Source organism: Oncorhynchus kisutch, linkage group LG4, assembly GCF_002021735.2.
Source record: "Oncorhynchus kisutch isolate 150728-3 linkage group LG4, Okis_V2, whole genome shotgun sequence".
Classification (NCBI taxonomy): Eukaryota; Metazoa; Chordata; class Actinopteri; order Salmoniformes; family Salmonidae; genus Oncorhynchus; species Oncorhynchus kisutch.
In genome coordinates this window covers 22,410,053-22,435,772 of record NC_034177.2, presented here as the reverse complement: position 1 = coordinate 22,435,772, position 25,720 = coordinate 22,410,053, and positions in this window count along the sequence as shown.

The following is a 25,720-nucleotide window of genomic DNA, read 5'->3' as shown; positions in this document are numbered from 1 at the left end:
CTAGGCAAGTCAGTTAAGAACAAATTCTTATTTTCAATGACGGCCTAGGATCAGTGGGTTAACTGCCTTGTTCAGGGGCAGAAAGACAGATTTTTTCCCGTTGTCAGCTCAGGGATTCAATCTAGCAACCTTTCAGTTACTATACCAAAGCTTTAACCACTAGGCTACCTATGATCCCTTATTGGTGAAATGTGTTAAATCCACTTCCAAATCAGTATATAAAATAAAACATTTTTAAGCCCTGTGACAATTGAGACATGGATTGTGTATGTGTGCCATTCAGAGGGTGAATGGGCAGGACAAAATATTTAAGTGCCTTTGAACAGGACATGGTAGAAGGTACCAGGCGCACCAGTTTGTGTCAAGAACTGCAAAGCTACTGGATTTTTCACGCTCAACAGTTTACCTGTGTGAATGTTCCACTACCCAAACGACATCCAACCAACTTGATACAACTGTGTAGCCTATGTGGGCAACACAGATCCACAAAATAAAGGCATGAATAGCGGCATCATTAACATTTCATTAAAAGCATTCTCCCCAATGCAAATAAACAATACATGAACACAAATGTGACCAAAGAAACAATACAAAAACACAAATGTGACCATACATTGCGTGCATCACACCAACTTGAAGCCAACATTAGATGTGGTCGTCCTCATAATAACCGCATGTGGTTTCACCGTAACAGAGTAGCGCAACACCCTTCAATTGAAGCAGCGGTAAACAAACGAAAGTGGCCACATCTCTTACAAAACGGATTTTAAAAAATGAAATCATGGACAATAAGGGAGCAGGGAAATGTATAAATTGGCTACAATAATTTTCAAGCACCAAATTGAGTTTCAAGATAGGTCTATTCCAGTACTTGCATTTCTGAGCTCCACATTTAAATTCAAGTAGGCTAATTCAGGCCCCTTGTATTGTTTAAAATTGCAGGTGTAACATGGAAAATAAAATGTATTTGTCAAATAATTTCATTACCAGATCATAATGTGAATAAGCCCACGAGGCTATGTCATTTTTTGTCATTATATCCAGAATAAGTAATAGGAATAGCGTTGGGTGTTGTGCTATCCTACACACATGCACACAGTAGAATCGGTGTCCAATCAGAGGCACAAAAACATGAACATATTACCTGGATGCTTTCTGTAATATGTAACGAGACCATGCTGTAAATTAAGCATACAACAACAGATGATCAACCTCAATTCACTAGGGATATTAGATCCAATGTGGATCTTGGCACAACTGTCTTCACTGGCATAATGAATGAAACACCAAAATATTCTGGACATTCCTCACAAACAGTAGTGGACTGGCCACTGGGAGCACCAGGAGAATTCCAGGTGGGCTGGTCAGTCTCTGGGCCGGTGGGCCCGCCTGCATTATACATTTTGTTGTCATAAAAATTTTGAAAAAAGCGACACAGGGTCAACCCCCCTTTCCCCCTGGCCCATTGGTCTATTCCAAACTAACGTTTATGCAACCCTTGCCCCACCCCCTTTGTCTCGCACACACCTCGAAAACTAGCTACAATAGAAAATGGAAAAGTTAAGTAAAAAAACATAAGGGGGTGGGGATGAAAAGTTAAGAGACAAAAAGAGTCAAAAGTCAAATGCAAGTAAATAAATAAATAAAAACCTACTTATTCAGCAGTAGTACTAGTACCATTGCCACTGACGCTAACATTGAAGTGCTAGACCGGCAAGAGGAAGATGCCACAACCTGGTTACAGGTTAAAAAAATAATCAAAAGAGTAGACGGAGAGGACAGCGAAGCCAAAGATAGTGCAGCCGAAGTGGTAGATATGTGCCTAAATGTGTTACAAATACAACATGTTATATCAGAACTTGAGTGAAATGCAAAGCAAATACTATTGGTCAGCTACTGCTGTGTAAATGTACCAGAAAGAAAGAATTAAGGTAAAGACATACAGTAACTGGGTGTTCAAACCGGCTAGCGGAAAAACTCAAATCTGACGCCTAACAAAGCTCTGAATGCCTAGATTTCGCCATCCTGTGGGGATTTTGTGGGAAATGGCAATCACTTGAGTATCAGTGATTTAGTGCCGTATACATTTTACTTAGCTAAAATAAGCATTTTCATTTGATTCTTATTGCTTTTGCCTTGTTGTTCTAAACGCTAAATTGCATTAGACATATACAAACGTTAATTAGCTCATTTTATTTCATGTCTATACAGCCATTGGTTGCAAATAGTATACATCTTGTTGTAACTGACAGTTAGACTTACAGGTTATGTCGTTGTCTTTTGTTTGAATTGTTTACGTGTCCGCTGTGCGGGGGAAATGATAATACAAGCGGAACTACGTAGCTAATACTGTTGTAATGGGGATTCTTATTGTAGCAACAGACTTTTGGAGGGAAGGCAATCCTGCACTGCGTTAGCTAAGTTTTCATGTCATCGGGTGTAGTTCATAAAGGTTGAACATTGTATGTTAGGATGAAGTGTGAATTCATGCCAGGAAAAATAAGTGTGAAGTTTGATTTCCTCCCTTCTGTAATAAGCAGCCAATGAGGTATTTTTCCTTTATTCATGTGTTTAATCTGAACCCGTTATAACGCCGGTTAAACTGTTATGTATGTAAGCACTTCAGAGTTATACCAAGCTAATAAGTCACTCGTAAGATAAGGAGGTTGTAAGAGTGTGCTTAACTGTATTTTTCATTTACTTTGTAGTTCTCATGAAAGGTGATAATTCTGACTAAAACTACAGAATAAAGCCGCCAGTTAAAATCAAGGAACGGTTGTGCTCGTGGTTACTGAAGGGAGCTACAATTGTAAAACCAATCAAGTCCTTTCCCTCCTTAATACTTTTTAAGGTCCTTTAACCTGTTATGGCTGTGATCCCCGTACAGCGATCAACATCAGGGGAAATTTCACAAATACAACGTCGTAACATTAAACATTCTTGAAAATGCAAGTGTCTTACATCCTTCAAAAGATTAGAATCTTGGTAATCAAACTACGTTTTCCAATTTAAAATAGCTATTAGAGAACAAATACCATGCTTTTGTTTGAGAAGAGCAATCAACAACAAAAACATTTTCTCTATGTTGAAGTACTCCTCACACCATCAGCCATACAAGGACAGGCCAACATGAAGACAACTGTTTGGGTGAAGGCAAGGGGATTTACTGAGGCTCTTCTTTGGTATGAGACAAAACTGAATATAAAAATGTTTCTTCGGATATTTGAGAACACATCACCACTGTCCAAATACCTGCAGACAAGTGGGATGGACATCCTGTCTGCCGATCAAGTGGTTGTGGCTACACAGGAAACCCTGAAAGGGATGTCAAGAGACTGACACCATTAAGGCAACTACAGACACATTTGTTCAGTTTGCAAATAAGAAGATTAATGAACAGGATGAGGACACAGAGATGGAGGAGGTAGAAGCCACTCTGCCACAGAAAAGGGCAAGAAAGAAGAAAATCATGTCTGGAGAGATGTCTCAAGATGAAGCTTTGACAGAGGCAGAGAGTGCCTATAAAGTCCATAATCAAATTATGGATACAGTCACAAATAGAATGCGCCTATGGATACTGTCTCATGGCACTCTACATGTATATGCTGACTTAGCCCTTCTGGACCCTAGAAACTTCTCCCTCAATAACATCCAATGGTCTTCCAGAGACAGCCCTTCAAGAGCTCAGCAAATGTTTGCTTCGATTTGATAGCCGAGCAACTGTTGACAATTTGCAGTGTGAAAGACTGAAAAGTTCAGGATTGGAGGAATACATGACCAGGACAGTGGAGGATGGCCCCGATGGAAATGAAGATGAGGTGGAAATGAAGAATAAATGTTGCTCATCCTGCAAAGAATGTCCACTGTGTTGTTACCAGATTCTGACACGGTACAACCTGCTGACTGATGCATACCATATCCTTGGCCTTGGATACAAGTTCTTACTCACCTTCTCAGTTACACAGGTAGCTTGTGAGCAAAGTTTCTCTACTTTAAAGTATATAAAGAGCAGACTCAGGAGCACTATCTCACAAGAACACCTAGAGGCCTTCATGCTGATGGCCACCGAGAAGGACATCCTAATGGCCCTGGATACTGACATGATGAGTTGCATGAGTTTCAAGCAAATATTTCCTATAACTTGCTTACTTACCATTATTTTACTCATACATTTCTAATGACTCTTTTTCCTGTCTGTAATATTGCTATCCAATACTTGATCAGCAGTTAGACAGTTCTATGTTTAAAGTGAGTATTGTGGATATTATAACATCTTTTTTTTTTACTCCAGGCTTCAGGTGATGTAGATGAATCATGACTCATGATGGCTTGTGCTGCTCTCTTACAGGTTATGTTGGTCACGCCCTGGTCTCTTTCACCTGTCTTTGTGATTGTCTCCACTCACCTCCAGGTGTTACCCATTTTCCCCTTTAGTCCCTGGGTATTTTTTTCCGGTGTTTCCTGTTTGTCTGTTACCATTTTGTCTTGTCAAGTCAACCAACGTGGTTTTCTTATCTCTCTTTTTCTAGTCCTCCCAGTTTTGACCCTTGCCTGCCTTGACTCTGAACCCACCTGCCTGACCATACTGTCCGCCCTGACCTCGAGCCTGCCTGCCACTCTGTACCTCCTGGACTCTGACCTTGTTATGATCTTTTGCCTGTCCACGACCATTCTCTTGCCTGCCCCATGGATTATATTAAATATCAGAAACTCGAACCATCTGCCTCCTGTGTCTGCATATGGGTCTCGCCCTGTGCCCTTACAACGTTCTATGTTTGGAGAGGTGTTCAACCATTGTTTTTTAGAAGGTGCACTCCCATGACTTAAAGCCAGCCAGCTGACCCTGAGCAGCAGTTACAGTTCTATTTCTCGGTGAGTATTGTGTATTTTTTTGAGTTTCTTTCACTCTAGGCTTCATGTGAGGTAGCTCAATAATGACAAATTTAGTGTGTTTTGTAGAAGTTTTATAACAATGTGCAGTGTTTGTGTGTGTGTGTTTAGCATTTTTTTTGAAGTAGTACTACGGATTTGTGTGCCCATGAAAACTGTTTTCACCCCGTAACATAAGGAGACACAAAATGTTATGTAATACTCTCTCCGCTATGCTAAGCCACGGCCATGTTTTTGCTATCTTCAGAGATCAATCACAACTGTCTGTTGGACCTGTAGCAGGACCCATAGCGGGGAAATGCTGACAGACAGGATTCCTTGGACAGAATGGCTTGAATGATGTCAGGTTGGGATTAATGCTGTGAACTTTTAACGGTGAAGCAAAGGGCATTGTGAAGTTCATGGGCTAAAGAGTTGGCAGTAAGCTGGGTGGGTGACAGCAAACAACTAAGGTGGGAAAGGGGAGAGAGCTAAGGCTTCAAAGATCTCAGGGGGTCAGGCTGAAGGGTAGGACACAGGGCTTGAATAAGAATGAATAAGAAATAGGGTGGATAAAACTCTACTGTACATACAACACACACTGAGTGTACAAAACAGTAGGACCATCTGCTCTTTTCATGACAGACTGACCAAGTGAATCCAGGTGAACACTATGATCCCATACTGATTTCACTTGTTAAATCCACTTCAAATCAGTAAAATGAAAGGGGAGGAGACAGGTTAAAGAATGATTTTTAAGCCTTGACACCGCTGAGACATGGATTGTGTCATGACGTTGCCCTCTTTCGGTACAGCAAGCCCCATCCCCCTCTCCCTGTCTCCTACACACAGGCTGCTGTGGTCAGATAGGTCATAAATTCCTGGAGGAGATTATCTCCTCATGGCCACAGTATAGAGACAGAGTGAATTTTCATAGAGAACAAAGGAATTTCTTCCACCTCACAGAACTTGAGGTCCGAACAACATTTATGTTCTGGAGAAGGTATAAAATATCGGTGAAGAATCCAGCTACGAACTGGTCCGTTTGGTACATTTTGGTGAAACTCATGGGAGACAATACGACCACATTACCATAACGCTGTTTATATAATAGCCTCAGATATGAGGTTTACATCTAATTGATGTATAAGATGAATGAGTGAGGATGATACTGTTTGTAAAATTGTGTAATGTGATTTTGGACTGTTAAATGAAGGAAACTCCAATTCCCTTTTGAGTTTAACTAAATCAGAGGACCGCCCATGAGCCCAGTTAGGGTCGGGCATCCTGGGTCAGGCCCTTTTCTGCAACTCCCGAATAAAAACCCCACTTTGAGAAGAGAGTGAGAGAGAGAGAGAGAGAGAGAGAGAGAGGACACTCTCCAACAGAAACAAACTTTTCAACAGAGACCCCGACGACACACTGAGCGTAAATATACATATTGATTGCAATTGTTCCCGAATGAGTGAGCGTTCATGTGCAAAGGATAAGCATGTCAATTGTTATAATTATCAACTGTGTGTTGTCTTATCTCAGTCGACCCCCACTTCCCTTTTGTACACCAAGCCAATGGCTGACCCTATCATTTTAACAAAATTGTATAACTTCATATGTAGACAGACACCTCACATGTTATTAAACATCAACAATGTTATCCAATTAGTTTGGCCTGTGAAATGTGTGCAGTGAAAATAATCTTCACCCCCCCCCCCCAACACCAAAAAGGGCATTGAATACAGTCATCAAGTATATGCAGGCAATAAAACATTAATGGCAGTATGAGTTGTATAATTCTGAAATGTAATGGATGAAAAATACATTGTTCCTATAAAGCTACATGCATGCCTCATAAAATATTGTAATCCAGCTAAAGTGAGAATCCTAATATTTCACATAATTTCTGAGCCATGTAATAGCTATAGGCCTAGTTGTAGTGATACTAGCATCCAGACAGTGCCTCTGCTCTCATTGCTCTCCATGACCAGGAGCACCCAATAAAACGCCCTGGAAAATAACACAGGTGATCAGGTTGTCTCGTCATCTGAAAAGTTACACCATCTCCTGGGCTACTCACTTTATGATGTGAAACACATCTTGCTAGTCATTACATCCAGAGGCCCCATCTCAACCATCATTGGTAAGCACTCTACTTTTACTAAAACAGCTTACATCACATCAATGTTTCCCATCCATGCACCTAACACACTAAGAGAGACAGGTGTCAAATCATAAAGGATGTCCACTCCTAAATCAAATCAAATCAAATCAAATTTATTTATATAGCCCTTCGTACATCAGCTGATATCTCAAAGTGCTGTACAGAAACCCAGCCTAAAACCCCAAACAGCAAGCAATGCAGGTGTAGAAGCACGGTGGCTAGGAAAAACTCCCTAGAAAGGCCAATACCTAGGAAGAAACCTAGAGAGGAACCAGGCTATGTGGGGTGGCCAGTCCTCTTCTGGCTGTGCTGGGTGGAGATTATAACAGAACATGGCCAAGATGTTCAATGTTCATAAATGACCAGCATGGTCGAATAATAATAAGGCAGAACAGTTGAAACTAGAGCAGCAGCATGGCCAGGTAGACTGGGGACAGCAAGGAGTCATCATGTCAGGTAGTCCTGGGGCATGGTCCTAGGGCTCAGGTCAGTTGAAACTGGAACAGCAGCATGGCCAGGTGGACTGGGGACAGCAAGGAGTCATCATGTCAGGTAGTCCTGGGGCATGGTCCTAGGGCTCAGGTCCTCCGAGAGAGAGAAAGAAAGAGAGAAGGAGAGAATTAGAGAACGCACACTTAGATTCACACAGGACACCGAATAGGACAGGAGAAGTACTCCAGATATAACAAACTGACCCCAGCCCCCCGACACATAAACTACTGCAGCATAAATCTAGCCTACAACCTGTGGCTGAGAATGAGTAAGGCCTTGCTCGGAGATTGAGGCTGTAAACGTCAAATTACTGCTTACTGGTTCAGAAATCGCTGAAGCATATCATGTACGTTTAGTAAGTTAAACATCCAGTTCCTCAGGTCAAAACTGATGACAAGGTGATCAGATAGTAAATTCCTGTTTTGTTTTATTGTTATATTTAGGTCAGATTGAAACCTAGTATCTGTCATAAAACAAAGGTGAAAAATGACTGCACAAAGCAGATGTCCTAACCGACTTGCGAAAACCATAGTTTGTTAACAAGAAATTTGTGGAGTAGTTGAAAAACAAGTTTTAATGACTCCAACCTAAGTGTATGTAAACTTCTGACTTCAACTGTACACTAAGTCTGTTTTCAACCACTCCACAAATTTCTTGTTAACAAACTATAGTTTTGGCAAGTTGGTTAGGACATCTAGTTTGTGCATGACAAGTAATTTTTCCCACAATTGTTAACTGACAGATTATTTCACTTATAATTCACTGTATCACAATTCCAGTGGGTCAGATGTTTACATACACTATGTTTACTGTGCCTTTAAACAGCTTGGAAAATTCCAGAAGATAATGTCACGGATTTAGAAGCTTCTGATAGCCTAAATGGCATTGTTTGAGTCAATTGGAGGTGTACCTGTGGATGTATTTCAAGGCCTACCTTCAAACTCAGTGCCTCTTTGCTTGACATCATAGGAAATTCAAAAGAAATCAGCCAAGACCTCAGAAAATAAATTGTGGACATCCACAAGTCTGGTTCATCCTTGGGGGCAATTTCCAAATGCCTGAAGGTACCACCTTCATCTGTTCAAACAATAGTACGCAAGTATAAACACCATGGGACCACACAGCTGTCAAAAAGCTCAGGAAGGAGACACGTTCTGTCTCCAAGAGATGAATGTACTTTGGTGCGAAAAGTGCAAATCAATCCCAGAAAAACAGCAAATGACCTTGTGAAGATGCTGTGGGAAACAGGTACAAAAGTATCAAAATCCACAGTAAAACAAGTACTATATTGACATAACCTGAAATGCGGCTCAGCAAGGAAGAAGCCACTGCTCCAAAACCACCTTAAACAAAAGCCAGACTACAGTTTGCAACTGCACATGGGGACAAAGATCATACTTTCTGGAGAAATGTCCTCTGGTCTGATGAAACAAAAATAGAACTTATTGGCCCTAATGACCATTGTTATATTTGGAGGAAAAAGGGAGAGGCTTGCAAGTCGAAGAACACCATCACAACCCTGAAGCACAGGGGTGGCAGCATCATGTTGTGGGGGTCCTTTGCTGCAGGAGGGACTGGTGCTCTTCACAAAATAGGGAAGAAAAAATGTGGATATATTGAAGCAACATCTCAAGACATCAGTCAGGAAGTTAAGGCTTGGTCGCAAATGGTCTTCCAAAAGGACAATGACCCCAAGCATACTTCCAAAGTTGTGGCAAAATGGCTTAAGGACAACAAAGTCAAGGTATTGGAGTGGCCATCACAAAGCCCTGACCTCAATCCTATAGAAAAAAATAATTGTGGGCATTACTGAAAAAGCATGTGCGAGCAAGGAGGCCTACACACCTGACTTACACCAGCTCTGTCAGGAGGAATGAGTCAAAATTCACCCAACTTATTGTGGGAAGCTTGTGGAAGGCTAGCCAAAACATTTGACCCAAGTTAAACAATTTAAAGGCAATGCTACCAAATACTAATTGAGTGTATGTAAATGTCTCACCCACTGGGAATGTGATGAAAGAAATAATAGCTGAAATAAATAATTCTCTCTACTATTATTCTGACATGTCACATTCTTAAAATAAAGTGGTGATCCTAACTGACCTAAAACAGGGAATTTTTTACTTGGATTAAATGCCAGGAATTGTGAAAAACTGAGTTTAAATGCATTTGGCTAAGGTGTATGTTAACTTCTGACTTCAACTGTATATGGAAAAATTTGAGTGGTTCTGGCCAGGTTCAGACAGACATTTTGGTGTACAAATATCTCTGAACACCGTAGGGTCCCGTGTCTTATAGTGCTAGAAAGCCCCATCTGTCTGCTCTCCGCTTCCACTCTCTCACGGAGCTGACTTGAAATGTCAGGTTTCAGACCCTACATTTGCATTAAGGAGTGACGTGTCACATTTTCTGGCCTATCCAGACAAATAATCAATTTTCTCTTTCTCTGAATGACAGCACAACCAGTCTAGCGAATTCAACCGTTGTGGTTTCATGATATTCTCCGCTGGATTTAGAGCTCTCAACATGAAAAAATACTAAATCATTTCATAGAATTTAAACAAAACCACTTTCTCCTGGTCACAGAGGATGTGGATGTCTAGGAGTCAATTCCCTGTTGTCAGTTATATGAAATAGTTGCAATTTTGTCCTGTCATTAGGTATGATCACATTTATTTGTCTATAATTGTATTATTATATTTAGCAAGCCCTATTGGCCCACTTTTATTGAATTGGAAAAAGAAACATTTTCATAATATTTGTACTATGTACTTGAGCTTGTGTCCTCAAATGTGAGTACACCTCAGCAATTTATAACTATTTTAACCTGAAAGGTGACTTCCAGACCTTCCAAAAACTATGCAACATGACCAGTTAATGTTTATGGCCATCTCATGATGCCCATCTGGTTGGTGCATGTATAACAGGTAACGTAAATCCTAGCAAATTAGCACAATAAAAGCTAACCCAGGACTTAACCGGCCCGTTAGCAGTGGGATATGATGGGAGCCATCTTTCATCAAACTGCTTCCTCTCGAACGACACAGAGAGAACTTTTGGCCTTCGAATAAGTTGGTATTAATGAGAAACAATCTGTCCCTAGAGTTGAATTACCCCGGCACAAGTCAGTGTTAAGTTCAGGTTTTTTCAATGACAAAGACACACACAACCCAATTACTTCTTCTTAAGGAGGAGTTGCTACCATTTCATTAAACTCTCATCCCTACAGGCCAGCAAATGAAGCTAGGTGACTGACTGCCTGTCACAACAGAACTAATTTCCCTCCCTAATCCACACATGGTCTATGAGTTATGACCTACACCTCCTAGACACCGTTGACATGACTGTCCTGTGAGGACAGACTCCCTCTCACCCGTTGACAGTTCACACCCTGTTGTAAATCAAGGATTAGAACTTTCAGCTATCTCCCTCTCCAAATTCACACAGGAATAGGCCTTTGTTTCAGATGTTTTCCTACCAAAAGTCTAACATGTTCTCAAGTGAATACTGTAAGAGTATTTCTCACATAGAACATGGGGAATGGTCAGAGGTGATCTAAAGAATAAAATGGCATTTTGATTGTTATTTTGTGATGTTATTAAAAATGTTAGAGGAAATACAGTAACTTGAAAAGTATATACACTACATGTAGGAAGTCTCCATCCTCAATGTTGTATGAAAAATTTGTGTTTTTGTTAAGAGAGGGATGTGATCTTAGAAAATATAAGAGGAAATTCTTTCTATAACTTTGTACAAGTGAGTAGTCACCACCCCTTGAGTGAGGTCAGAGAGCGAGTAAGCCTCACGAACCACCCCTTTTGAATGAACTGTATAAAACGGTGGGTTAAGAATTAACATATCCAACCAGAAAGGATTTAACGTAACCTCCCGGACAATCACTGGTACGGCTGATTAGCTGTCCTAAGTAAATTATCTAGAAAAGCTCATTTAAGTGGGTCCATTCTCACCATAATATGCTACTCTCATCACCACACTGCGATCCATCGACATGGCTGGCTAGCCTATCTTCAAAGAATTATCTTCCAGAGCAAGTGGAAGTAGAGTGAGCTCTGTGGTGCTGTTCAGGACTACACAATTGGTCAATAGATGCCAGCAGAGGAGAGCAATAGTAGGAGACGGGTGGGGACCCCTTTTGGACAATCAGAAACTTACAAGCATGCTGCGGAAAGGCCCAACAATCTTCCAAGAAGCCGTGTTCCAACAGAGATAATACGGCAAACCAAGGCATTTACACATAAATACATTCATGATTTCTTACTCCAAGCAGACGGTGGTTCGGGTGCAGAGTATATGATTACTGTGAGAGTAGTTTCTAAATGTCCCAAAGTATTACGTCTCTGTCCCTCTCTGCCCCCTCCCTCTCTGCCCCCTCTCTTTTGTAACAAGACACAATATTGTGTCAGTCCACTAGTTCTAATGTATTGTGTGTATGTTTATCCTGTGTTACCATTTAGTTAGCTAGTAAATAAATAATGAAACCAGTGTGTGTAGTACTGAATCATAAGGCTGTGGTTTTTGCAGATGCAGGCGGTTACGACTGTTCAGAATGATGATATGATATGAGATCGTGATTAATACGTTGACTGTTTATGGATGTGATAGATTAATTCGGGAGATGGTAACTCTTTAAAAAACACAATTGTGGTGCCCCAATTCCTAACAATTATACATAGTTAGTTGACTAGATAAATAACAGTCATCAGATTAATGAAAGTAATGTCACAACACTGTGTTAAACACTTGACTCATACAGTATAACTATTGTGACTTTACAATATGGAAACAGATCACAGGGATAGCGCCATAGAAGAAATTGGGTGAAGAGGAGAAGGGCATTTGTATTGCAAAGCCTGACACGATAGCTTGCTAGTGAGGTGCATCTGAGAACTGAGTTCCCAGTTAAATGAATTCACAGAAGCCTCCTGAAAGGAAAACTGTAGCAAGTGCTTCTTGAAAATCCAATAACTTAAATGTTACTTCTGACATGCAAAACATTTTGAGACCAAAACATAGTTTTTGAGTGGATATTTCTTATAATGCATGGGTCTGTAAAGATACTGGACAAGATAATACACATTTCTATACATATCCATTATATTTCAACGGGACATTCTGTATATAGTCCCAAGTGTATCTCCAAATAAATGATACTGCTGTTGTGCAACATCTTGGGTGCCAACAGGAAGTTAATTAAGTAGCATATCTTTTTTTTATTTAACCAGGCAAGTCAGTTAAGAACAAATACTTATTCACAATGGACGGCCTACCCGGCCAAACCCGGACGATGCTGGGCCAATTGTGCGCCGCCCTATGGGACTCCCAATCACGGCCGGATGTGATTCAGCCTGGATTTGAACCAGGGACTGTAGTGACGCCTCTTTTTTATTTAAACTCTATTTAACCAGGTAGGCCAGTTGAGAACTGCGACCTGGCCAAGATAAAGCAAAGCAGTGTGACACAAACAACAACACGGAGTTACACATGGAATAAACAAACATACAGTCAATAACACAATAGAAAAAAGTCTATATACAGTGTGTGCAAATGGTGTGAGGAGGTAAGGCAATAAATTGGCCATAGTAGCGAAGTAATCACAATTTCTGCAAATGAACACTGGAGTGATAGATGTGCAGATGATGAGTGTGCAAGTAGAAATACTGGTGTGCAAAAGAGCGAAAAGGAAATAAAAACAATATGGGGATGAGGTAGTTCGATTGGATGGGCTATGTACAGGTGCAGTGATCGGTTAGCTGCTCAGATAGCTGATGTTTAAAGTTAGTGATGGAAAAATAAATCTCCAACTTTTTTGCAATTTGTTCCAGTCATTGGCAGCAGAGAACTGGAAGGAAAGGCGGCCAAAGGAGGTGTTGGATGACCAATGAGATATACCTGCTGGAAGGCGTGCTACGGGGGGGTGTTGTTATGGTGACCAGTGAGCTGAGATAAGGCGGAGCTTTACCTAGCAAAGACGTGCACTGAGATACAGTACCGTAGACCGCTGCACCACTCGGCAGCCCATATGTTACTGTAAATATTGCCAAGAAGGCATAATAGCTGACACCATACTGTATATACTTTAGAGTATGTATCTGTTCCTTTAGGTAACAGTCTGCATGCCGTTGCCTCATTGAAGAGCAACTGCTTTTTATAGAAAATACTAACTTTCCTACACACCTCATTAAATAAGGAATAAACTGTAATTGGGAAGATTTACATTGAAACTACTAGGCTAGATATCAGTAAGCTAAAACTCTTGCAAGCGCATAGGTGGTTGCAGAGTTTATTGTGGAGACAGAAGTTGGGAGAGGCAATGGCATGCAGACTAATTAAACTGAACCCATAAATGAATTTGAATCACATAACTAAGTAGCATGTAAGCTAACAATGTGAAATTCAAATCTATGCTGGGGTCCATGCTTGCACTGATACAAAAATAATGTCTGTGACATAAAACAATTATATGCATGTATGTGTGTGTGTGTATTTCAGGAAATGGCTTTCTGGAATCCTAAAGCAGCTGATTGGTCGGCCCCATTGCTGATTGGAGATCTGATCCCTCCCTCTTGTCAGGGGAAACAGCTGTCTCTTCAATTACCAACTCCTTCTCCAGCTTGATAAAAGCCAGTGTTCCTCCCTCAGGGAGGAGAGCTTATTTTTATGTCAGGTGGTTGATGGTCAGGGAAAGTTTTGTTGATATTATTTTGTAGCTACTCCTTCAGAGGTATGTGTACGCCAATAGGACTTTGTGTTTTTGGTTAATTGAAAGTGGTCATGTAAATTATTGATTATTGTTTCATTTGTTCCCTGGGGGGTTTAGGCAAGAGGCCTGCGGGCATATATAACCTATAGTAAACTCAGCTAAAAAAGAAAAGTCCCTTTTTCAGGACCCTGTCTTTCAAAGATAATTCATAAAAATCCAAAATAACTTCACAGATCTTCATTCGAAAAGGTTTAAAAGCTGTTTCCCATGCATGTTCAATGGACCATAAACAATTAACATGCAGCTGTGGAACAGTCGTTAAAACACTAACAGCTTGCAGAAGGTAGGCAATTAAGGTCACAGTTATGAAAACTTAGGACACTAAAGAGGCCTTTCTACTGACTCTGAAAAACACCAAAAGAAAGATGCCCAGGGTCCCTGCTCATCTGCGTGAACGTGCCTTAGGCATGCTGCAAGAAGGCATGAGTCAATGTCCGTACTGTGAGACGTCTAAGACAGCGCTACAGGACGGACAGCTGATCGTCCTCGCAGTGGCAGACCACGTGTAACAATACCTGCACAGGATCGGTACATCCGAACATCACACCTGCGGGACAGGTACAGGATGTCAACAACTGCCCAAGTTACACCAGGAAAGCACAATTCCTCCATCAGTGCTCAGACTCTCCGCAATAGGCTGAGAGAGGCTGGACTGAGGGCTTGTAGGCCTGTTGTAAGGCAGGACCTCACCAGACATCACCGGAAACAACGTTGCCTATGTCATTGCAGGCAATCTCAACGCTGTGCATTACAGGGAAGACATCCTCCTCCCTCATGTGGTACCCTTCCTGCAGGATCATCCTGACATGACCCCCAGCATGACAATGCCACCAGCCATACTGTTCGTTCTGTGCGTGATTTTCTGCAAAACAGGAATGTCAGTGATCTGCCATGCCCAGTGAAGAGCCCGGATCTCAATCCAATTGAGCACATCTGGAACCTGTTGGATCGGAGGGTGAGGGCTAGGGCCATTCCCCCCAGAAATATCTGGGAACTTGCAGGTGCATTGGTGGAAGAGTGGGGTAACAACTCACAGCAAGAACTGACAAATCTGGGGCAGTTCATGAGAAGGAGATGCACTGCAGGACTTAATGCAGCTGGTGGCCACACCCGATACTGACTGTTAATTTTGATTTTGACCCCCCCTTTGTTCAGTGACACGTTGTTCAGTTTGTCTCAGTTGTTGAATCTTATGCTCATACAAATATTTACACGTTAAGTTTGTTGAAATAAACGCTGACAGTGAGGACATTTCTTTTTTTGCTGAGTTTATTTAATCTGTCTATGCACACTAGGTAAGACCTGGGTGGACCACCCCCTGTATTTTGGTTAGCGCGCCAGGTGGTGCTAAAGGTTTTCATTTTTACTTTCTTTGCTTTGGTTCTGTCCAGGCAATTTTCCCCACATTAGTGTTAAGGAATAATAAAATTCCCTGTAAACAGTATTTAATCTGCCTCTGTCGTCCTTCCCCGCACCTACGATCACATACTTTTTCACTTCACAGGGAGTTGAAATGTGTTGCGTTCCCTCCTACAAGTGGTGTAAGTAACATAATGAGGGCTCATCTGGGATTATTAAATCCACAGGACCCCGCTGCTCTGAGCTCTCAGTGATTGAGTGGTGATAAGGTAGCAGGGTGTTGCATTCTCTCATCCAAAAGGCATACGTAACAGCATGAAATGTTATTGCACAAGTCATACTGTATCAAGGATGCATACTGTATCAAGGATGCACATCCTGCTTACCACTGCAGGATTAGTTACCCAGCTCTCTTACGGTTCCATTCCAGGTAAAGAATTACTGCATTTGCTGTAGCTGTGCATGGCTTGTGTTGTTTCTAAACCCTGACGGGGAATAAAGGACACATGTAAAATGGGGACTCAGTCAGTTCCCCTTCCTCTTACTTGTGTGTATGTGTGTGTCAGGGGCAGCCCACCCATTGAGCTATGACTGGAACACACCTGGCTGTGTTAAAATTGCCCTTGTGCGTTAACTCTACCATTGAACCACAGCCCAAATGTCAAACAGTGACACGGATAAGTGAACTCGAGTGTAGGGGGAGTAAATCACCCAGCACACTCCCTTGTCATCAAGATCAGCTTGTGGGCTCCAGGTTGTAGCACACTCTGTTACAGAGAGTGTGTGTTTAATCTATCTTTGGCAAAAACTCAAACTCAACATGCATGCAATTCCTGTGCCTTCCTCACAACACAAATAGTGGAATGGAAAAAGTTCAAAATTGCATGGGATATACAATATGCAGACAGGCAACACTTATCCTTTTAACTAAAACTTTTGTAATCAATCATAATTGTGTAACGGCGTTCTTCGTTTGTTGAAAGAGTCGGACCGAAATGCAGCGTGGTGGTTACTCATGTCTTTAATGAAGAAAAAAGTGACGATACATGAAATAACTAATAAATACGAAAACGGAACGTGAAACCTAATACAGCCTATCTGGTGAACACTACACAGAGACAGGAACAATCACCCACGAAACACAAAGCGAAACTCAGGCTACCTAAATACGGTTCCCAATCAGAGGCAACGAGAATCACGTGACTCCAGATTGAGAACCGCCTCAGGCAGCCAAGCCCAACTAGACACACCCCTAATCATAGCAATCCCAAATCCTATAAAACCCCAATACGAAACACAACACACAAACCCATGTCACACCCTGGCCTGACCAAAATATATAACGAAAACACAAAACACTAAGACCAAGGCGTGACAAATTGTTACAATCCCTTTTGGCCCGACAGTCTAGGGGGGGGATGGTAATGAGACCGTAACATAACTCATGCAAATTATAATAGTGACAAAGTAAAAAAGTGTGAACGAAATAATCAGGACAACTGAAATCTACCGTCAAACTCAAGGTTTATTTGTAAACGCACAGTAATGGGGGGAGCAGGCAAAGGGGCTGAGCTGGACCCAAGGAAAGAAACAATAAGTAGTCAAAAAAAAACTAAGCTAGACTAGCCTACTTTAACAACAGCTAACTAACCAAAAATACAGTGGGTGGTCCGCCCAGTTCTAACTAGTGTATTTAACAAAGTCTACCTGCGGGTAGTGTATGCCCATGGGCGACTTGTCTTGGTTTCCCCTTTTTCCACCAGCAATCAAACAAACACCCTAACCAAAACAATACTCACAGGTGATGACAAAGTGCTATGGAGGTGCTCAAACAAAAGAGAGGTTACTACACAACGAGAGAGTGAAACACAGAGACTACAGACATGGCATTTACAGATAGATTGAGCTCTAAAGCAAACAACTGATGGGGTTTTTAAACCAAGGGAAAGATACTGTGATAGGGTAGGAAACAGGAGGAGGTGTGTCTTCTGATTGATGATAGGATTGGTGACTGATTGGGGAGTGATGATTTTCACCTGTGAGGGGAGAAGGAGAGAAAACAACACAGGATACATATACACACAGACACAGGATACCTGTATCCATAACAATAATTATGTAAGATTATGTAAGTCAAAGCAACGCATATGCAGTTGTTTCACTGTACCTGTGCAGTGAATTGTGGCAGCTTGCTAGAGATATGGCAACAATCAAAATAAACACGACCCTAATGTACCAAACTATTCAACCTGAACATTCCAGGGCGATCGAGGAAAACCATGGGCCTGTTCCATTCACAACATATCTAGGACACAAATCAAATCAAATCAAATTTATTTATATAGCCCTTCGTACATCAGCTGATATCTCAAAGTGCTGTACAGAAACCCAGCCTAAAACCCCAAACAGCAAGCAGTGCAGGTGTAGAAGCACGGTGGCTAGGAAAAACTCCCTAGAAAGGCCAAAACCTAGGAAGAAACCTAGAGAGGAACCAGGCTATGTGGGGTGGCCAGTCCTCTTCTGGCTGTGCCGGGTGGAGATTATAACAGAACATGGCCAAGATGTTCAAATGTTCATAAATGACCAGCATGGTCGTATAATAATAAGGCAGAACAATTGAAACTGGAGCAGCAGCACAGTCAGATGGACTGGGGACAGCAAGGAGTCATCATGTCAGGTAGTCCTGGGGCATGGTCCTAGGGCTCAGGTCCTCCGAGAGAGAGAAAAAAAAGAGAGAATTAGAGAGAGCATATGTGGGGTGGCCAGTCCTCTTCTGGCTGTGCCGGGTAGAGATTAAAATAGAACATGGCCAAGATGTTCAAATGTTCATAAATGATCAGCATGTTCGAATAATAAGAAGGCAGAACAGTTGAAACTGGAGCAGCAGCACGGCCAGGTGGACTGGGGACAGCAAGGAGTCATCATGTCAGGTAATCCTGGGGCATGGTCCTAGGGCTCAGGTCCTCCGAGAGAGAGAAGGAGAGAATTAGAGAACGCACACTTAGATTCACATAGGACACCGAATAGGACAGGAGAAGTACTCCAGATATAACACACTGACCCTAGCCCCCCGACACATAAACTACTGCAGCATAAATACTGGAGGCTGAGACAGGAGGGGTCAGGAGACACTGTGGACCCATCGACAGGGCCAAACAGGAAGGATATAACCCCACCCACTTTGCCAAAGCACAGCCCCCACACCACTAGAGGGATATCTTCAACCACCAACTTACCATCCTGAGACAGGGCCGAGTATAGCCCACAAAGATCTCCGCCATGGCACAACCCAAGGGGGGGCGCCAACCCAGACAGGATGACCACATCAGTGAATCAACCCACTCAGGTGACGCACCCCTTCCAGGGACGGCATGAGAGGGCCCCAGTAAGCCAGTGACTCAGCCCCTGTAATAGGGTTAGAGGCAGAGAATCCCAGTGGAAAGAGGGGAACCGGCCAGGCAGAGACAGCAAGGGTGGTTCGTTTCTCCAGAGCCTTTCCGTTCACCTTCCCACTCCTGGGCCAGACTACACTCAATCATATGACCCACTGAAGAGATGAGTCTTCAGTAAAGACTTAAAGGTTGAGACCTACCTACATGGGTAGGCAGACCGTTCCATAAAAATGGAGCTCTATAGGAGAAAGCCCTGCCTCCAGCTGTTTGCTTAGAAATTCTAGGGACAATTAGGAGGCCTGCGTCTTGTGACCGCAGCGTACGTGTAGGTATGTACGGCAGGACCAAATCAGAGAGATAGGTAGGAGCAAGCCCATGTAATGCTTTGTAGGTTAGCAGTAAAACCTTGAAATCAGCCCTTGCTTTGACAGGAAGCCAGTGTAGAGAGGCTAGCACTGGAGTAATATGATCAATTTTTTTTGGTTCTAGTCAGGATTCTAGCAGCCGTATTTAGCACCAACTGAAGTTTATTTAGTGCTTTATCCAGGTAGCCGGAAAGTAGAGCATTGCAGTAGTCTAACCTAGAAGTGACAAAAGCATGGATTAATTTTTCTGCACTATTTTTGGACAGAAAGTTTCAGATTTTTGCAATGTTACGTAGATGGAAAAAAGCTGTCCTTGAAATAGTCTTGATATGTTCTTCAAAAGAGAGATCAGGGTCCAGAGTAATGCCGAGGTCCTTCACAGTTTTATTTGAGACGACTGTACAAACATTAAGATTAATTGTCAGATTCAACAGAAGATCTCTTTGTTTCTTGGGACCTAGAACAAGCATCTCTGTTTTGTCCGAGTTTAAAAGTAGAAAGTTTGCAGCCATCCACTTCCTTATGTCTGAAACACATGCTTCTAGCAAGGGCAATTTTGGGGCTTCACCATGTTTCATTGAAATGTACAGCTGTGTGTCATCCGCATAGCAGTGAAAGTTAACATTATGTTTTCGAATAACATCCCCAAGAGGTAAAATATATAGTGAAAACAATAGTGGTCCTAAAACGGAACCTTGAGGAACACCGAAATTTACAGTTGATTTGTCAGAGGACAAACCATTCACAGAGACAAACTGATATCTTTCCGACAGATAAGATCTAAACCAGGCCAGAACTTGTCCGTGTAGACCAATTTGGGTTTCCAATCTCTCCAAAAGAATGTGGTGATCGATGGTATCAAAAGCAGCACTAAGGTCTAGGAGCACGAGGACAGATGCAGAGCCTCGGTCCGATGCCATTAAAATGTAATTTACCACCTTCACAAGTGCCGTCTCAGTGCTATGATGGGGTCTAAAACCAGACTGAAGCATTTCGTATACATTGTTTGTCTTCAGGAAGGCAGTAAGTTGCTGCGCAACAGCCTTTTCTAAAGTTTTTGAGAGGAATGGAAGATTCGATATAGGCCGATAGTTTTTTATATTTTCTGGATCAAGGTTTGGCCTGTTCAAGAGAGGCTTTATTACTGCCACTTTTAGTGAGTTTGGTACACATCCGGAGGATAGAGAGCCGTTTATTATGTTCAACATAGGAGGGCCAAGCACAGGAAGCAGCTCTTTCAGTAGTTTAGTTGGAATAGGGTCCAGTATGCAGCTTGAAGGTTTAGAGGCCATGATTATTTTCATCATTGTGTCAAGAGATATATTACTAAAACACTTGAGCGTCTCTCTTGATCCTAGGTCCTGGGAGAGTTGTGCAGACTCAGGACAACTGAGCTTTGACGGAATACGCAGATTTAAAGAGGAGTCCGTAATTTGCTTTCTAATAATCATAATCTTTTCCTCAAAGAAGTTCATGAATTTATCACTGCTAAAGTGAAAGTCATCAAACCCTCAGTACGAATGAACAATGTTTAAAGCAATGCTGCCTCAGTAACTAAACAGACATAACTCACTGCCACACCACAAACCTTTTTTACTGTCAGACTAGGTGCCAGGAACCAGAGCAACAACAAACAAAAAAACAGTAATCCAGTAAATATAATTTCAATTTTGGTAATGTTCTAGTAACGTTTTTCAAATGGTTTGACATTCTTCTGTGGGAGTAACAGTACTTCAACATAACATTTCCTACAGGTTTCAGGATTCTTTAGAATTTTTGCACTTTAATAACAGAAAATGTCTATTGTGTTTTACGGCATTACTTACCCGCCAGTGTTATGATTGCCGGTGATATTTGCCTATTTGTATTTGTATTTATTATGGATCCTCATAAGCCAAGGCAGCAGCTACTCCTCCTGGGGTCCAGCAAAATTAAGGCAGTTTATACCATTTTAAAAACATCACAATACATTCAGACTGTGTGCCCTCAGGCCCCTACTCCACCACTACCACATACATTGCCTTGCGAAAGTATTTGGCCCCCTTGAACTTTGCGACCTTTTGCCACATTTCAGGCTTCAAACATAAAGATATAAAACTGTATTTTTTTGTGAAGAATCAACAACAAGTGGGACACAAACATGAGGTGGAACGACATTTATTGAATATTTCAAACTTTTTTAACAAATCAAAAACTGAAAAATTGGGCGTGCTAAATTATTCAGCCCCTTTACTTTCAGTGCAGCAAACTCTCTCCAGAAGTTCAGTGAGGATCTCTGAATGATCCAATGTTGACCTAAATGACTAATGATGATAAATACAATCCACCTGTGTGTAATCAAGTCTCCGTATAAATGCACCTGCACTGTGATAGTCTCAGAGGTCCGTTAAAAGCACAGAGAGCATCATGAAGAACAAGGAACACACCAGGCAGGTCCGAGATACTGTTGTGAAGAAGTTTAAAGCCGGATTTGGATACAAAAAGATTTCCCAAGCTTTAAACATCCCAAGGAGCACTGTGCAAGCGATAATATTGAAATGGAAGGAGTATCAGACCACTGCAAATCTACCAAGACCTGGTCGTCCCTCTAAACTATCAGCTCATACAAGGAGAAGACTGATCAGAGATGCAGCCAAGAGGCCCATGATCACTCTGGATGAACTGCAGAGATCTACAGCTGAGGTGGGAGACTCTGTCCATAGGACAACAATCAGTCGTATATTGCACAAATCTGGCCTTTATGGAAGAGTGGCAAGAAGAAAGCCATTTCTTAAAGATATCCATAAAAAGTGTCGTTTAAAGTTTGCCACAAGCCACCTGGGAGACACACCAAACATGTGGAAGAAGGTGCTCTGGTCAGATGAAACCAAAATTGAACTTTTTGGCAACAATGCAAAAACGTTATCTTTGGCGTAAAGGCAACACAGCTCATTACCCTGAACACACCATCCCCACTGTCAAACATGGTGGTGGCAGCGTCATGGTTTGGGCCTGCTTTTCTTCAGCAGGGACAGGGAAGATGGTTAAAATTGATGGGAAGATGGATGGAGCCAAATACAGGACCATTCTGGAAGAAAACCTGACGGAGTCTGCAAAAGACCTGAGACTGGGACGGAGATTTGTCCTCCAACAAGACAATGATCCAAAACATAAAGCAAAATCTACAATGGAATGGTTCAAAAATAAACATATCCAGGTGTTAGAATGGCCAAGTCAAAGTCCAGACCTGAATCCAATTGAGAATCTGTGGAAAGAACTGAAAACTGCTGTTCACAAATGCTCTCCATCCAACCTCACTGAGCTCGAGCTGTTTTGCAAGGAGGAATGGGAAAAAATGTCAGTCTCTAGATGTGCAAAACTGATAGAGACATACCCCAAGCGACTTACAGCTCTAATCGCAGCAAAAGGTGGCGCTACAAAGTATTAACTTAAGGGGGCTGAATAATTTTGCACGCCCAATTTTTCATTTTTTTATTTTTTTTAAGTTTGAAATATCCAATAAATGTTGTTCCACTTAATGATTGTGTCCCACTTGTTGATTCTTCACAAAAAAATACAGTTTTATATCTTTATGTTTGAAGCCTGAAATGTGGCAAAAGGTCGCAAAGTTCAAGGGGGCCGACTACTTTCGCAAGGCACTGTACATACTTCTCCCCAGTTTAGCTACTATTGTATCAATATGTTTTGACCATGACAGTTTACAATCCAGGGTAACTCCAAGCAGTTTAGTCACCTCAACTTGCTCAATGTTGTCACGACTCCTACCGAAGGTGGCTCCCCTTCCCGTTCGGGTGGCACTCGGCGGTCGTCGTCACCGGCCTACTAGCTGCCACTAATCTTTTCCTCCCCCTCCTTGTCTGTTTATTAGTTACACCTGTTGTTAATTAGGTTTATTAGTTGGGCTTTATTAGCCAGCCGGCCCGCCTGCTGGGTGTGCGGGATTGTTTTATGTGTACTCATTATACACGCCTGTAAGTCACGGTTGTTCGTGTACGTGAGTTGTTTTTGGGACTGTTTAGTTCCCCTGTGTTTTTGGGGCATTTGTTTTGAGTGGCGTCTGTTTTCACCTGATCGGTGTATAAAGAAGTAGCGCTACTCTGAACTCTGTGTCTCCTGCGTCTGACTCCTTCCTCCACTACACCCCGGGCATTACCAAATGTCCACATTATTTATTACAAGATTTAGCTGAGGTTTAGGGTTTAGTGAATGATTTGTCCCAAATGCAATGCTTTTAGTTTAAGAAATATTTAGGACTAACTTGTTCCTTGCCACCCACTCTGAAACGAACTGCAACTCTTTTGTTAAGTGTTACAGTCATTTCAGTCTCTGTAGTAGCTGACATGTTTAGTGTTGAGTCATCCGCATACATAGACACTCTGGTTTTCCTCAAAGCCAGTGGAAATTCATTAGGAAAGATTGAAAAAATAATGGGCCTAGACAACTGCCATCGGGAATTCCTGATTCTACCTGGAATATGTTGGAGAGGCTTCCATTAAAGAACACCCTCTGTGTTCTGTTAGACAGGTAACACTTTATCCACAATATAGCAGGGGGTGTAAAGCCATAACACACATGTTTATCCAGCAGCAGAATATGATTGATAATGTCAAAGGCTGCACTGAAGTATAACAAAACAGCCCAACAATATTTTTATCATCAATTTCTCTCAGCCAATCATCAGTCATTTGAGTAAGTGCTGTGCTTGTTGAATGTCCTTCTCTATAAGCATGCTGAAAATTTGTTGTCAGTTTGTTTACTGTAAAATAGCATTGTGTCTGGTCAAACACATTTTTTCCCAAATGTTTACTAAGGGTTATTATTAGGCTGATTGGTACGCTATTTGAGCAATTAAAGGGGGCTTTCCAATTAGGTAGTGGAATTACTTTTACTTCCCTCCAAGCCTGAGGGCACACACATTCTAGTAGGCTTAAATTGAAGATGTGGCAAATAGGAGTGATAATGTCGTCCGCTATTATCCTTAGTAATTTTCCATCCAAGTTGTCAGACCCCGGTGACTTGTCATTGTTGATAGACAACAATAATTTTTTCACCTCTTCCACTCTAACTTTACGGAATTTAAAATGACAATGCTTGTCTTTCAAAATTTGGTCAGATATACTTGGATGTGTAGTGGCAGTATTTGTTGCTGGCATGTTATGCCTAAATTTGCTAATCTTGCCAATTAAAAAAATAATTAAAGTAGTTGGCAATATCAGTTGGTTTTGTGATGAATGAGACATTTGTTTCAATGAATGATGGAGCTGAGTTAATCTTTTTCCCAGAATTTAATTTAAGTTGCTCCAAATCAAATCAAATCAAATTTATTTATATAGCCCTTCGTACATCAGCTGATATCTCAAAGTGCTGTACAGAAACCCAGCCTAAAACCCCAAACAGCAAGCAATGCAGGTGTAGAAGCACGGTGGCTAGGAAAAACTCCCTAGAAAGGCCAAAACCTAGGAAGAAACCTAGAGAGGAACCAGGCTATGTGGGGTGGCCAGTCCTCTTCTGGCTGTGCCGGGTGGAGATTATAACAGAACATGGCCAAGATGTTCAAATGTTCATAAATGACCAGCATGGTCGAATAATAATAAGGCAGAACAGTTGAAACTGGAGCAGCAGCACAGTCAGGTGGAAGTTGAAACTGGAGCAGCAGCATGGCCAGGTGGACAGCAAGGAGTCATCATGTCAGGTAGTCCTGGGGCATGGTCCTAGGGCTCAGGTCAGTTGAAACTGGAACAGCAGTATGGCCAGGTGGACTGGGGACAGCAAGGAGTCATCATGTCAGGTAGTCCTGGGGCATGGTCCTAGGGCTCAGGTCCTCCGAGAGAGAGAAAGAAAGAGAGAAGGAGAGAATTAGAGAACGCACACTTAGATTCACACAGGACACCGAATAGGACAGGAGAAGTACTCCAGATATAACAAACTGACCCCAGCCCCCCGACACATAAACTACTGCAGCATAAATACTGGAGGCTGAGACAGGAGGGGTCAGGAGACACTGTGGCCCCATCCGAGAACACCCCCGGACAGGACCAAACAGGAAGGATATAACCCCACCCACTTTGCCAAAGCACAGCCCCCACACCACTAGAGGGATATCTTCAACCACCAACTTACCATCCTGAGACAAAGCTGAGTATAGCCCACAAAGATCTCCGCCACGGCACAACCCAAGGGGGGGGCGCCAACCCAGACAGGATAACCACAACAGTGAATCAACCCACTCAGGTGACGCACCCCCTCCAGGGACGGCATTAGAGAGCCCCAGCAAGCCAGTGACTCAGCCCCTGTAATAGGGTTA